The sequence below is a fragment of the Budorcas taxicolor genome, chromosome X (assembly GCF_023091745.1).
Source record: "Budorcas taxicolor isolate Tak-1 chromosome X, Takin1.1, whole genome shotgun sequence".
Lineage (NCBI taxonomy): Eukaryota > Metazoa > Chordata > Mammalia > Artiodactyla > Bovidae > Budorcas > Budorcas taxicolor.
Genome location: NC_068935.1, coordinates 36,392,442 through 36,407,362, shown reverse-complemented (window position 1 = coordinate 36,407,362; position 14,921 = coordinate 36,392,442).

Below are 14,921 nucleotides of genomic sequence, written 5' to 3'. Positions count from 1 at the left end.
CCCATCTGAGAATCTGAAAATTCACAATGATGTGCTATTCCATAGCACTTCCAGGAGAAAAGAAAACAAGACAGACAAATTTCAAGTCTGCACAATTGTAGATTGTGTCACACAGCCAAATCTTTCTTAGACCACTCTTGCTGTCCTCCCTAATAGCCCCCAATAGCCTCCAATGCACTTTTATTTCAAGTACAATTCACACAAAGAAGAAAGTTCTGTTTATTTTTAGATCTTCAAATTTCTCCTTCCTCCCTCACCCATGGATCCGATTTGGTTAAGCTGAGTTAACAAATGGGATTAAAGAGACTAAGTGACGGAACTGCTTTCAGATCTTGAGGAAAATAGTAAATCAGACTGAGCATTTGCAATCTGGCATATCTAGATGCATAGATCAGACCTGAGAAAGAATCAATAAGGAAGACAAAGCTATTAATAGATTGTACTCACTGGGGCCCTGTTTACATTACTATACTGACTTGATGGACATGAGTTTGAGCAAGCTCCAGGAGTTGGTGATGGACAGGGAAGCCTGGCGTCCTGCAGTCCACGGGGTTGCAAAGAGTCGGACATGACTGAGCGACTGAACTGAACTGAACCAAGTGTAATGATATCTTCGTTTGAATTTATGCCCCTTTCCTCTATTACAGCTAGTCATGACCATCAATTTTTAAAGTGTGGATTTTGCTAACACAAGTGAATTGCATAGTTTCATTTCCTGAGGAACATCTAACCTTAATCAATATTTTCAAAGAATAATAGATCTAAGGAAGGTAGATAGTATATAAGTCTATAGAAATGGTTATTCTACACAAAAGAACTATAAACAGGACCCTAATGGATCCCAAATTTGCTTATAGTTTTCCCCATTTGTGGACATTGGTCAAGTTCATCTTTTAGCCAAGAGAGCTTTTCAATGAAAAGTCTCAGATTAAAAACAAACAGATCCTTCTGGCTGAATCAGTAGTCAACTTTTTTCAAGGACATAGCTAATCTCTTCTCTAGTGTAAACTGGAAACTTGCCACTACATTTCCTCCACTGCCTTTTCACATCCACTCCCCAACTTCCTGCTTTCCTCTCCTTTCGCCAGAGCCAAACCCATTTTTTTTTTTGCCAACTTTACATCCCTACTCTGAATCATGAGTGAAGTGAAAGTCAGTCAGTTATGTCTGACTCTTTGCGACCCCATGGACTATGCTGCTGCTGCTGCTGCTAAGTCCCTTCAGTCGTGTCCGACTCTGTGCGACCCCATAGATGGCAGCCCATCAGGCTCCACCGTCCCTGGGATTCTCCAGGCAAGAAAACTGGAGTGGGTTGCCATTTCCTTCTCCAGTGCATGAAAATGAAAAGGGAAAGTGAAGTCGCTCAGTCGTGTCCGACTCTCAGCGACCCCACGGACTGCAACCTACCAGGCTCCTTCGTCCATGGGATTTTCCAGGCAAGAGCACTGGAGTGGGGTGCCATTGTCCATGGAATTCTCCAGGCCAGAATACTGGAGTGGGTAGCCTTTCCCTTCTCCAGGGGATCTTCCCAACCCAGGAACTGAACTGGGGTCTCCTGCATTGCAGACAGATTCTTTATCAATTGAGCTTTCAGGAAAGCCCCTGAATCATGAAGATGAGGAGAACTGTTCCTATTTAGAGACTGTGGCCCACACCTATTTGCCTCTGCCTGTAAGGAAGTTTCCAGAGGCAACAGGGTTGCTCTTAGAGGTTTTTTTTTTTTTTTTTTTTTTTTTTTTTAAGAGTCCAATGGGTAAAGTTAGTCTACAAATACCTAAGTGCGGCCTCTGTTTTAGTTTATTTCACATTAGCATCTCCATATCCAACCAAATGAAATTTAGTGCACTTTTTCAGGGTCCTAAGATGATGGAAACTCAAATATATTATGAAGTGGCAACTTGAAAAATATTAAAGAAACATGAGCAAACAGTTTATATCTCTTCTATAAAGTGACTTTGCAAAAACTTGAGAATTAAGTATGTACATTTTTATTCTTTATATGTTTTACTTTTTAATTTAAATTTTAAGAAATTTTAGTATTTTATTCCCCCTCCATGATCCATGCTTGAATGCTCTTCTCACTAGATGACAGAGTACAAGTGAGGTTGCCAATGCTATTGTAACATATACTGATTTAGGAAAGTGAAATAGCTTTTCCATCCAGCCATGTCTAGGCCAACTTAAACCTTACTGGTACCACTATTCAATAGCTGTATGATATGAACATGATGGATCCCAATTCTCAAACCTTTAATCAGCCATCAAGATCCATTTGAAAAGATTCTTTAATGATATCATCTTTCAACTCTTCTATAAATATAAAATATTTCAAAACAAAAATAGAAAAGAAAAATTGAACTAGAATATTTTTATTACATTCTAGATGTTAGTCTAAGTTGTATGGGAAATCAGTTCTATTTGTTATGGTCCAGACTGATGAACAGAAACAGAGGGTGGGAGCACATCCTGGTAACTGTAGTATGTGGTGCAGAGGTAGTGGGTAAGTGGGGTAGCCAGGCAACAGCTCTCCATATAAATGATCATCAAGTATCAAGAGGAGCAAGAATTCTCTTTTTCAGACTAATGGAATGGATTTGCCAGATATCAGACAAAAGAGTAAGACATGGGTAGATTCTACGACTATTAATAAGCAGTCTGTATGTTACTAGCATCAACTAAGAGCTTTATATTAGATTTTTTAATCACTGCTATAATAAAGTACCACTAATGTGGCTTAAAACAACAACCACGGATTATCTGACTATTCTCTAGGACATGAGGCAAGGTAAGTTTGGCTGGGTATTTGGCATAGCATCTTACAAGGCCCAAATCAAGGTGTTGGCCGGTGACTTTCCTAGAGGCTCTAGGGGGAAATCTGCTTCCAGAATCATCCATATTGTTGGCAGAATTCAGTTCCATGCAACTAGAGGACTGAATTCAGATTTCCTTGCTGGCTCTCAGATGGGGGTTGTTCTCAGTTTCTAGAGTTTATGCATATTTCCTGGCCCATGGTTCCTTTCATCTTCAAAGCCAGCAATGATGCTGGGTGTAGAAAAGTTCTTATGACTCATGTATTTCTGACTTCCTCTTCTGCTTTTAAGGGCTCATGTGATTATATTGTCCCATTACATCTACTCCCAGATAATCCATGATAATCTCCCTATTTTAAAATCAACTGAAAGGTAAGAACTATGACAAACTCCATTTTGCTATATAAGGGAATGTGTAAGATATATACCCAGTCTTGGAAATTGAGTAGAATTTTTGTGGGGCAACAACAGTCTTCCCACTTGCATGCATCCTAAAGTCAAGTACTGTGCAACCTCTGTCAGCATCAACTCTTCACTCTAACACCTCACACACATCATCTTAATACATAGAAGTAAATGCAAGCAATAGAATTCTGCCACACTCCATTTCCCATAATGCTACAGTATTCAGGAGGCAATGTGGGATATCAATTGAGCTAATTATCTTAAATCATGAAAGACTCTAAGAATATATTGAAATATAAATGACTATATCAATGGCTTTTTTCATACAACTCTTGAAACAATGCTTATGTGGGTGTAGAAAAGGACACTTTCAAATAAAACCTCTGTAGTACTCTCAAAACTGGGCACATTAGTAAGAGAGGGAACAGCCTTTGAGCTAAAACCCTGTGCCATCAAAGGTGAGGGAAGGAGATATATTGGGTAGGCCAAAACATTCATTCAGTTTTCTGTACCATCGTATGAAAACCCAAACAAACTTTTTGGCCAACCCAATACACTGTTTAGCATTTCCCATAAACCTAAACACAAGTAAAGACCTTCTTTACAGGAAAATTCAAAGATCAGGAACCCACCCTGGAAGAGGATTAGGCTATAAATAAATCCATTATATCCATTTGTCAAAAGGTACAAGCAAAAAAGCGCCAATGTTTTCTTATGAAATACCTCCGTAATTTTTTCCTTCAGTTTTTATGAACTGACTACAGAACATGACAAGGAAAGCCTGACAACAGAATAAAAAAGTATTATAAACCATACACAAAACACACACACAAAAATCACAGCACTGTCCCCTCCAGGCATGTTTCAAAACCTAATCCCAATGATAATCTGATCCACACAGCTCAGCCACGCAATTTCTGCATTTTGAAATGTAAATTGATTCAGTGAATCATTTAAATTTACTTTAACTGATTATTAATATTGCAATAAAGGGCTTAAGAATATGAAATTAAAATTCTTTTAACTCTCCTGTAAAGCAGCAATGTGTTCATTTGTAAGGATTTTCCTATCAGCAACTCCGATTGGCCTGTCCACGTGTACTTGGAAAAACTCTTCACTTAATGACTATTAAGTAATGTGGTTTGTCAGGGAAAAGGGACTTCATTACCATTGCAAATGATTCACTTGCTGGAAAACACTGTCCGCTCCATTTCCACAGCTGTTTTGTCTTAAATACCTACCCATTAATGCTCTATCTCAGTAGACATGTTTACTTAACTCAAAGAAACAATCGTTGTCTTAGAGGATTAAGGAGTATTTTCTTGGCTTTCATGGGAATATTAGTTTTTCCTTCTTTGTGTGTGATTTTCATTCACACTTCAGGTTCCTCTATGTTGCTTTCTTTATGCCCAAATTCAGAAAGGACTGCTTGATGTGCTGTATGCCATTTTACCCATAGTTAATATTTCTTCTCCCACTAACACTTTCTGAACCTTCATATTTAAAGACAATGAATTTGCTATGCTTGTACTCTATAAATAGAGATGGTGTCTTAATTATACTTTCAAATTGCAGCGTCTGTTTCCAGCTGTGCATATGAATGTTTGTGATCAGGATGTATGTTCCAGTATGTTTATTTTTAATCCCAAATTATACCCTTCACAAGCCAAAACGAAATGTGAAATGATCAACTTTTATTTGCAGACACGTGTCAACTGCTTGTTAATAGTTCCATTCTTGAACCTTTCTCAATATAGCTCTGAGAGTTTCCCCTTGCCTGTAGTCTGAGGGAACACATAGCCTGAAAGGTTTCTCACTGAAAGGTGGGTGTGCCTACTGTACTTCCCAAGGCTTAGCAAGTGAGGCGCCTCAGCCTTGGCAGCTGTGGAGCATCTCCATGTACTTCTCTGGATCTTCTCTGAAGAGTCATGATAGATTTTGAGAAAGCTACACTATTTAAGGAGATTTCAATTTGAAAACTGAGCCAGATGCACTCCCTTAGGCTATTCATAAGATTATCAGTAAGATGGGATACAGCATGGCTTTAAAACATCTTCTAATGTGGCTTAAAACTAATTAAGAAAACACACACGCACAGAGAGAAAACCCTACAATATAGCATCCAATGCAAGAATATGCTTAAGATACCCACGGTATTAGCTTATTCATTTCCTATTCTTCTCTAACTAGTCAGTCACCCACAGAGGCTCAGACCTATTTTTTTCTCCACCTTGTATGCTACTTTGACTCAAGTGAAAGAAAGGAAGTTGCTCAGTCGTGTCAGACTCTTTGTGACCCTATGGACTGTAGACCACCAGGCTTCCCTGTCCATGAGATTCTCCAGGCAAGAATACTGGAGTGGGTTTTCATTTTCTTCTCTAGGGGATCTTCCCAACCCAGGGATTAAATTCAGGTCTCCGACATTGTGGACAGGTTCTTTACCATCTGAGCCACCAGGGAATCATATTTTGACTAAAGAAAGTACGTTCTGCATAATTTGACAATCCGAGGCTTTCAGCATTCTTCTTGGGAGGACTTACAGAAGATAATAATTGGAACATGTAAGACTTTATGAATGGTCCCACAGAGAGCAAAAAGAAAAAAAGCAGTGGGTTTTTATACTGAAAGACCAGTAAGCAAAGATGGTAAAGCTATTTGTGATTATAAAGGGTACGGCCTTAGAAATAACCTATTGCCAATATTATCTACGTCTGATATAAGACTACTGGGCCTTATTTGTGGACACACTGAATAATTTATAAGAATCAATAGATAGCTAAATCAATATCAACTCAGTTTCTAGTTACAAATATATACTGATTTTTTTTATATATAAGGAGGGGGAAGTTTTAGTGGGTTAGTGGATAATTATAAGTAGAGGCTTCTAAACACTGAAGAGTTAAAACAACCTCAATAGCAAAATTAAGTTTACATAGATACTATTATTACTGTTTACATTAATAAATCTTTTTCATTTGACAAATTCATGTCCCTTATAAGATCTGAATTTGTCCTTATATTAATAAAATCAGTCATATTATAAAGAAGCATGTGAAATTTCCAGACATTAAACTTTTTTATTTGAAAATCCAAGATTTTGAGTATGCAAGAATGATACTTACTGAAAGTAACGCCTACATGTTTCAAAGAGTCAAGGGGGTGAGAGAGAGATGGACAGTGATTTGTGTTCAAATCCAACTATAGCTTTCTAATAGACACTTAAAATTTAACTTTTCTGAAACTGAACACTCGATTTTCCTCCCTTCCAACACCCCCCCAGTATTCAGTATTCCCCATACAAGTGAAATGGCATTACCTTAAGCAAAGTCTAGTCTTTATTGACTTTGCTCTCCCCTCACACATCTCACCATTTAATTCATCACCAAGTCCTGCTTGTGAAAGTGAAAATGTTAGCTGTTTCATGCATATCTGACTCTTTGCGACCCCATGGAATGTAGCCCCCAGGCTCCTCTGTCCATGGGATTCTTCAGGCAAGAATACTAGAATGGGTTGCCATGTCCTCCTCCAGGGGACTGTCCCAACCCAGGGATCAAATCTGGGTCTCCTGCATTGGCAGACCCAAAGTCTTGCTTACTCTACTCTAATATAAACTGAGTCTGACCATTTGTCTGAATGTCTACCATCCAGTCCAAGCCACCACCATGACTCACTTGGACTACTGTAACTGGATCCTAACTGTTCTCTGTTTCCAACTTTGGCTCCCAATATTATAATCTCTATTGAATAAAAAGTAATATTTTAAAAATGCAATTCACATAGCACTCTTCCACTCAAAACACATCAATGGTTTCCAATTACCATTGTACAAAGAATAAAAAGAAACTTCATATTACTTAAGGCCTACAGACCTAACTTCTACCTACTTCAGCCTCATTTTAACACTCTCCCTTCATTCACTACACCGCAACTGCAACAGCTTTCTTTACATTTTCAAATGCCTATGCATATTAAACTATATAAACTGCACATTTCCTTCCCTCTGCCTATAATCCTCTGCCTTGTATTTCCACAGAACTGGTTCCTTGTTGCCATTCCAGTCCAAGATTAAAATTCCTCTTCTCATATAAACCTACTATGACTGCTCAATCTAAAGTATTAAAAGTTCCTTCATTTTTCCTATCTATTAACATATTTTTTCCACCTGCTAGACAGCAAGGACATTATCTCTCTGGTTAGCTGCTATATCCCTAGAGTCTTAACTATTGTTGGGTACACAGCCAAAATATTGGAGTGGGTAACCTTTCCCTTCTCCAGGAGATCTTCCCAACCCAGGGACTGAACCCAGGTCTCCCACATTGCAGGTGGATTCTTTACTAGCTGAGCTCCAAGGGATGTCCAGTCAGTACTCAAATGTTTGTTGAATAAGTACATATACTTTTGATTTAGTTGAATGTCACTATCATTTAGTTTGTTTACTTGTTTTTGGTATTGTTTAGCTTTCTTTTTCCAAATCACACTAAAATAGTCAAACTCGTCTTTTTTTTTTTTTTTTTTTTTTTAAGTTCTTTTCCCTTCAGGCTATATACCTGGAACTGCTATATAATCTGTGGTGTGGAATAAGTAGTAAAGAAGGATGTCCATACATACACAGATAAAATGTATTCAACAAGTGCAGCTTTTTCTGCCTGTCAAAGATTTTCTCTTTTCATTGACAATATGATTTTGCCTTGATTGCTTTCAGCTGGTAATTTCACGTAGGTGTGGAAATTCATTTCATTACAAGCTCAGATTGTCCCTTCTAAGCCTGGTGTACAGTTTGGGTTTTCTGTAGAGATTAAAACTTTTAAAATGAATCATCTTAATAAATATGATGACAAATTACCAACACCACTATTAGGTAAGTAACAACCCTATTTAACCTAAAGAAAGTTCTGCTTTTTGCAACTCAGATTCCCCCTATGTAAATGGAGTTAGACTAGATGAACTCTAAGATCCCATCTATCTTCATCATTCTTTGCTACTACAGAGGCATTCCCAGTGCCTGTGCAGTCTTTTATGTAAAATAGATGATGTTCTGCTAATAACGAAGAACAGGCAATGGCAACAGTGATTCAGCTAAATAAATTTTGTTAACATATACACAGAATGATCATTGCACAGAATAAAATTTTTTTTTTCCAACAAGAGTAAACAAATGGTGTTGAAACAACTCAGTAGCCTTCTTAAAAATAAAGTTAGATTCCTGTTTCATATCCCATCAACAAATAAATTCCAGGTGGATCAAAGATTTATATTTATGAAATTAGGTAATAAAAAATCACTAGAAAAAAAAACATGGGGGAACTGTTTTAAATCATAGAGTAAGAACTGACTCATTTGAAAAGACCCTGGTGCTGGGAAAGAATCACTGAGGGCAGGAGAAGGGGACGATGGAGGATTAGATAGTTGGATGCATTCACTGATACAATGGACATGGGTTTGGGTGGAATCCAGGAGTTAGTCATGGACAAGGAGGCATGGCAGGCTGAGATTCATGGGGTCGCAAAGAGTTGGACACAACTGAGAGACTGAAATGAAAGGCCTAAGTTTGACAAAAAATCCTGAAGGCAAAACCTAAAAGCCCACATTTGAAAATCTGATCAGTTCAGTTAAGTCATTCAGTCATGTCCAACTATTTGTGACCCCATGGACTGCATCACGCCAGACCTCCCTGCCCCTCACCAACTCCTGGAGTTTACCCAAACTCATGACCATTGAGTCGGTGATGCCATCTGACCATCTCATCCTCTGTCATCCCCTTCTCCTCTCACCTTCAATCTTTCCCAGCATCAGGGCCATTTCAAATGAGTCAGTTCTTCACATCAGGTGGCCAAAGTATTGGAGTTTCAGATTCAATAACACTCCTTCCAATGAACACTCAGGACCGATCTCCTTTAGGATGGACTGGATGGATCTCCTTGCAGTCCAAGGGACTCACGAGAGTCTTCTTAGCACCACAGTTCAAGAGCATCAATTCATCGGCACTGAGTTTTCTTTATAGTCCAACTCTCACATCCATACATGAGCACTGGAAAAACCATAGCTTTGACTAGATGGACCTTTGTTGGCAAAGTAATGTCTCTGCTTTTTAATATGCTGTCTAGGTTGGTCATAACTTTCCTTCCAAGGAGTAAGCTTCTTTTAATTTCATAGCTGAAATCACCATCTGCAGTATTTTTGGAGCCCCCCAAAATAAAGTCTGACACTGTTTCCACTGTTTCCCCATCTATTTGCCATAAAGTGATGGGACCAGATGCCATGATCTTCGTTTTCTGAATGTTGTGCTTTAAGCCAACTTTTTCACTCTCCTCTTTCACTTTCATCAAGAGGCTTTTTAGTTCCTCTTCACTTTCTGCCATAAGGGTGGTATCTATCATCTGCATATCTGAGGTTATTGACATTTCTCTTGGCAATCTTGATTCCAGCTTGTGCTTCTTCCAGCCCAGCATTTCTCATGATGTACTCTGCATAGAAGTTAAATAAGCAGGGTGACAGTATACAGCTTTGATGTACTCCTTTTCCTATTTGGAACCAGTCTGTTGTTCCATGTCCAGTTCTAACTGTTGCTTCCTGACCTGCATACAGATTTCTCAGGAGGCAGGTCAGGTGGTCTTGTATTCCCATCTCTTTCAGAATTTTCCACAGTTTATTGTGATCCACACAGTCAAATGTTTTAGCATAGTCAATAAAGCAGAAATAGATGTTTTTCTGGAACTCTCTTGCTTTTTCCATGATCCAGCGGATGCTGGCAATTTGATCTCTGGTTCCTCTGCTTTTTCTAAAACCAGCTTGAACATCTGGAAGTTCACAGTTCACATATTGCTGAAGCGTGGCTTGGAGAATTTTGAGCATTATTTTACTAGCGTGTGAGATGAGTGCAATTGTGCGGTAGTTTGAGCATTCTTTGGCATTGGCTTTCTTTGAGATTAGAATGAAAACTGACCTTTTCCAGTCCTGTGGCCACTGCTGAGTTTTCCAAATTTGCTGGCATAGTGAGTGCAGCACTTTCACAGCATCATCTTTCAGGATTTGAAATAGCTCAACTGGAATTCCATCACCTCCACTAGATTTGTTCCTCGTGATGCTTTCTAAGGCCCACTTGACTTCACATTCCAGGATGTCTGGCTCTAGGTGAGTGATCATACCATCGTGATTATCTGGGTCATGAAGATCTTTTTTGTACAGTTCTTCCATGTATTCTTGCCACCTCTTCTTAATATCTTCTGCTTCTGTTAGGTCCAGACCATTTCTGTCCTTTATCGAGCCCATCTTTGCATGAAATGTTCCCCTGGTATCTCTGTTTTTCTTGAAGAGATCTCTAGTCTTTCCCATTCTGTTCTTTTCCTCTATTTCTTTGCATTGGTCGCTGAAGAAGGCTTTCTTATCTCTCCTTGCTATTCTTTGGAACTGTGCATTCAGATGCTTATATCTTTCTTTTTCTCCTTTGCTTTTCACTTATCTTCTTTTCACAGCTATTTGTAAGGCCTCCCCAGACAGCCATTTTGCTTTTTTGCATTTCCTTTCCATGGGGATGGTCTTGATTCCTGTCTCATGTACAATGTCACAAACCTGCATCCATAGTTCATCAGGCACTCTATCTATCAGATCTAGTCCCTTAAATCTATTTCTCACTTCCACTGTATAATCATAAGGGATTTGATTTAGGTCATACCTGAATGGTCTAGTGGTTTTCCCTACTTTCTAGTGGCTGACAATTTGATCTTCTACTCTTCCCTATTAAATTTTATTGTTAAACATAAGCTTTGAACCAAAAGCAATAATTAAAAATTGTTTACCCTAGAGAGGAAGGAGTGGTACTCTGTCCTTCCTCACCTGCCACCATCTCCAGCCAAATTCTGGTGAGGTGCAATCAAGAGTTTAACATGTATCACCTTGAATTTGAGTGTTGTAAGGACTGTTGCTGAATTGGGCCTAGAAATTATGTAAGGTCAAAATACTGTGGCTAGATAGTCTTAGTAGAGTACAAAGAGGAAGGACTGCATCGAAAGTGATATGTATTTTCAGCAATGGCAGGGAAAGGCTTTCTTCTGGGTCATTTGTGAACCCCACAGAAAGTAGCCAGCTGTGAGCTATACTGCAAAAGGCTAAATACTAAAGAAGGCTCCCTACCAGATGTAAGGTGACCTCAGTTAGGATACTGGAGGTATCCTGCTAAAGCCATAACTGGATCTCCCCAGTTGGAGAATATCGGAGAAAATCACAAATGTACACAAAGAGAAGTAGAATTAGCATTTTGGATACTGGTCACTCGCAGAGAGCATGCCTATCAGATGACATCACTACTAGTCAAGTAAGTCTTTTGGTTCCTTACAAGTGCTTTCCTCTACAATTCCAATCTTAGAGGAGTGAGAGTCAGCATGGTAATCTGAGGTGGAAGAAGGAGGCAAAGAAGAAGGGACTACCATGCTCATCCCTGTCCCCTTTATTTTGCTGACTATGCATTCTCTCTCTTCATCTGTTGACTGGTGTTAAAAGTTGGAATTACCAGGGATTCTGTCCCAGACCTTCTGGTCTTTACTTATTACCTAGTTGCCTAGGATCTCATCTACTTCCACAGTTTCAGGTAAGATGTTTATTTTATCACACTACTCTCTGAATTTACTTTGTTTTATGTATGTATCATCTATCCTTCTCCACTAGGATATAAACTTAATGGCAGGGACTCTGCTGAGTCTCAAATACCTAGCAAAGTGTCCAGCATATGGATAAGAAGGTATTTTATCAGTTATTAATTGGACTATGATAAACTGGGGTACAGAACTAAACAAGGCACGGCCCTTGCCCTTCAGGAATTAATTACCTAGCAGAGAAAGCTGTATATGAACAGATTATCTGGATCAAATATTTGAGCCAGCCAATGCCCAACATGTTTTTGGAAAGAGGGTGACTAACTTTGCATGGGGACAGTCATGGGAGGCTATAATGAAGAGTTCTATGTTAGCGGTGTCTTAGTGGAGGAATACAAAGTTTATCAGGTAGGAAAATGAGAAAAGGGGAAAAGCAGGAGCAAAGACATGAAGATGTGAAAACAAAGGACACAATCACATCCTTAAAATAGTTCACAGTAGTTGAAAAGAAGGAAGCAACAACCTGAGGACAAGTAGAGCCAGTGAAGCTAAACTCTGAGGTTTCAGCCACTCACCCTAAAATAAAGGCCATAAAATAAGCCAGTACACATGAGCCAGAAGACTGGCTCACTCTAGTCACAAAATTCTATCCCTACCTTTTTTCACTCTGGGCCAAACTTGTTGAGCTAGTTACCCACTTCAGTCTGCAGCTTTCCCACTTCTGGCCTAGAGTTGAGACAGCTGCCACTCCATGAAAGCTGAATCTACACAGTGGGCTTGGACTGGCCAGCTCATTAAAGGACCCTGTGGAGCTTCCTGCATGGCTGTCCTTGAAATTCAAATCACCTATGTATTTCTCCCTGAGGAAAATGCCACTCAGACTCCACTGGCCAACCTAATCCGGCCCAGGGATAGAGAGCGAGCGAGCAAGCAATAGAGAGAGTGGACGAGCAAGAGCGAGCAAGCAAGCAAGCGTGTGTTCATGAATGTCTTGGATAAAGCTATCTGAAATTGTTAATTCTCTTTTCAAGTATGTTTCCTTCTACCACTAACTGTGAATACCCAGGAAGTCCTTCCCTCTTGACAAGTCCCCATAATATCACAATCTCATGATAGCAGTCTTGGAAGGAGGAGAACAGGTGAATGTCATGGAGTTACGGAGACAACTCAGATTACATTTCTCAACTTAAAAATGCTCCTTCCCGACTTTCCCACTGTGGTATATCATGCTACCACAACCTAACTTTACATACTATAGAGGGAATCCTTCACACACTACATAGGAAAATGGTCTACCATATTAAAACCTGGTTGTTACATTGGTTTCCTGTGATTTTTCCAATAATTCCTTTACTTTCTTTGTTCCTCAGCTGCTGCTTCTATCTTTGTTCCTCAGCTGCTGCTTCTACAAAATGGGAATAAAAGCACTAGTCTCTGCTTTTTCTTCTGCATTACTTAGTACACAGGCATGGTATAGTGCTCATTGGGAGTCTATAAGACACTTCAGAGATTCAAATTTATTTTGACACTTCAGGGATAGAAACTTTGGATGTGTTACTACTACAGGTTCTATTAAACATTAACCCTTATTTTAGATTATCCTTCCTTCCCCAACTAGTCAATCATTTGACCTTTCTATTTAAATATTACACTCCTCAAATGAACTGAGCTGGATACATTGCATTCTTTTGATACATTTATTCACATTCACTGCTGTACTTTAGCTGAAAAAAAAAATGGGTCATTTCCCAGTAGACAATCATAATAAAAATAGTCCATCTTCAAACAACAAGTACATTCAGATACCAAGACAATATTAGTTTTCAAAGGAAACCCAATTATGGCCTTTATAGGTGTAAAGTTTCTGATTTACTCATATTTTAATGTAGGTATAGTTCTTTAAACTGCCATAGTAAAGTATTGTTAATAACACACATAATATTGTTGCCTTGGCATGGGGTTAGTATGAAAATATGTCTTGTATTCTCCAGGCTTAGAGGAAGACATTTAATAAGATGATATGAGCTGAAAACCACAGTAGCTTTACCCTGGTGTACAGAGGCAGGCTGTTTGTTTATTGGCAAGATTCAGGTGCAACTGAGGGCCTCTTTTTTCATTAGCAACTTAATCTCGGTCACATTCGCCCTATGAATACACAGGATATTCTTCGTTAATTAGGATGTGATTGTAAAGTCACCATAGTTATCTAACAAATGTGTTAATTAGACCCTCTCTAAATTACAGTGATTACATTTACTTCCTTTGGTGACATGTTCTTAGATGTAAATGGACTCTGACACCCATGTCTGGCTGTCTTTGTGAAAGAGAATACAAACACGGCTACTTTCACATTCTTTCTGCCCCACTTCATGTGGGCACAAACCTCCTTGGGGTGGGCACTAGGATTTACTGAAACTGTGAAATGAAAGGGCTCATGGCTTAGGACTCATAAAATACCGTCAGCCAACATAACCCTAACAAATAGCATTCTAAGCCTCTTTGTTTTCTGACAAGGAAGCATAGCCACTAAATAACCCCTTCCCAGTCACTCAGAAGTACAGGGCAATAGGATGGCCAGGTGTATAAATAAGCTTGTCTTTGACTGAGAACACCTCACTGTGCAAGCCTGCTTCCTCTGCCCCAACTCACCCTTTCTAAAATGTTGCATAATCTCATACTATCCTTGGTCACCCATTGTGAGCCTTTCTTTCCCAATTACCCCGTGTTCCAAGCCATTCCTTCTCTTTCCTGTTGTCTCAAAGGGCTAGTCTGATGGGCAATACCAATTATCATTTCATTGCCACAACATATTTCTCCTTTCCTAGGGTCTTCTGTGTCTCAACTCAAAGGAATGATGCTAATTACAGTAATCACATGTGCTTATGGTAAACACAAACACAACTCAGGAAGCTGCCTGCTTGTTATATGCACAAATCACTACGGGGCTCTCTCATTTTCTCTGCATCCCTGAAGAGACTTTCTTCTTTTTTTCATTTCCCTACCTTCTTTGGTTATAAAATGATGTGCATGAGTTCCAACCCAAAGTTGAAAAGCAGTTATTAAGGAGTAGCTGGAGGAGTGCTCAGAGACCATCTGAACTAGAAATAGCATACTTTGT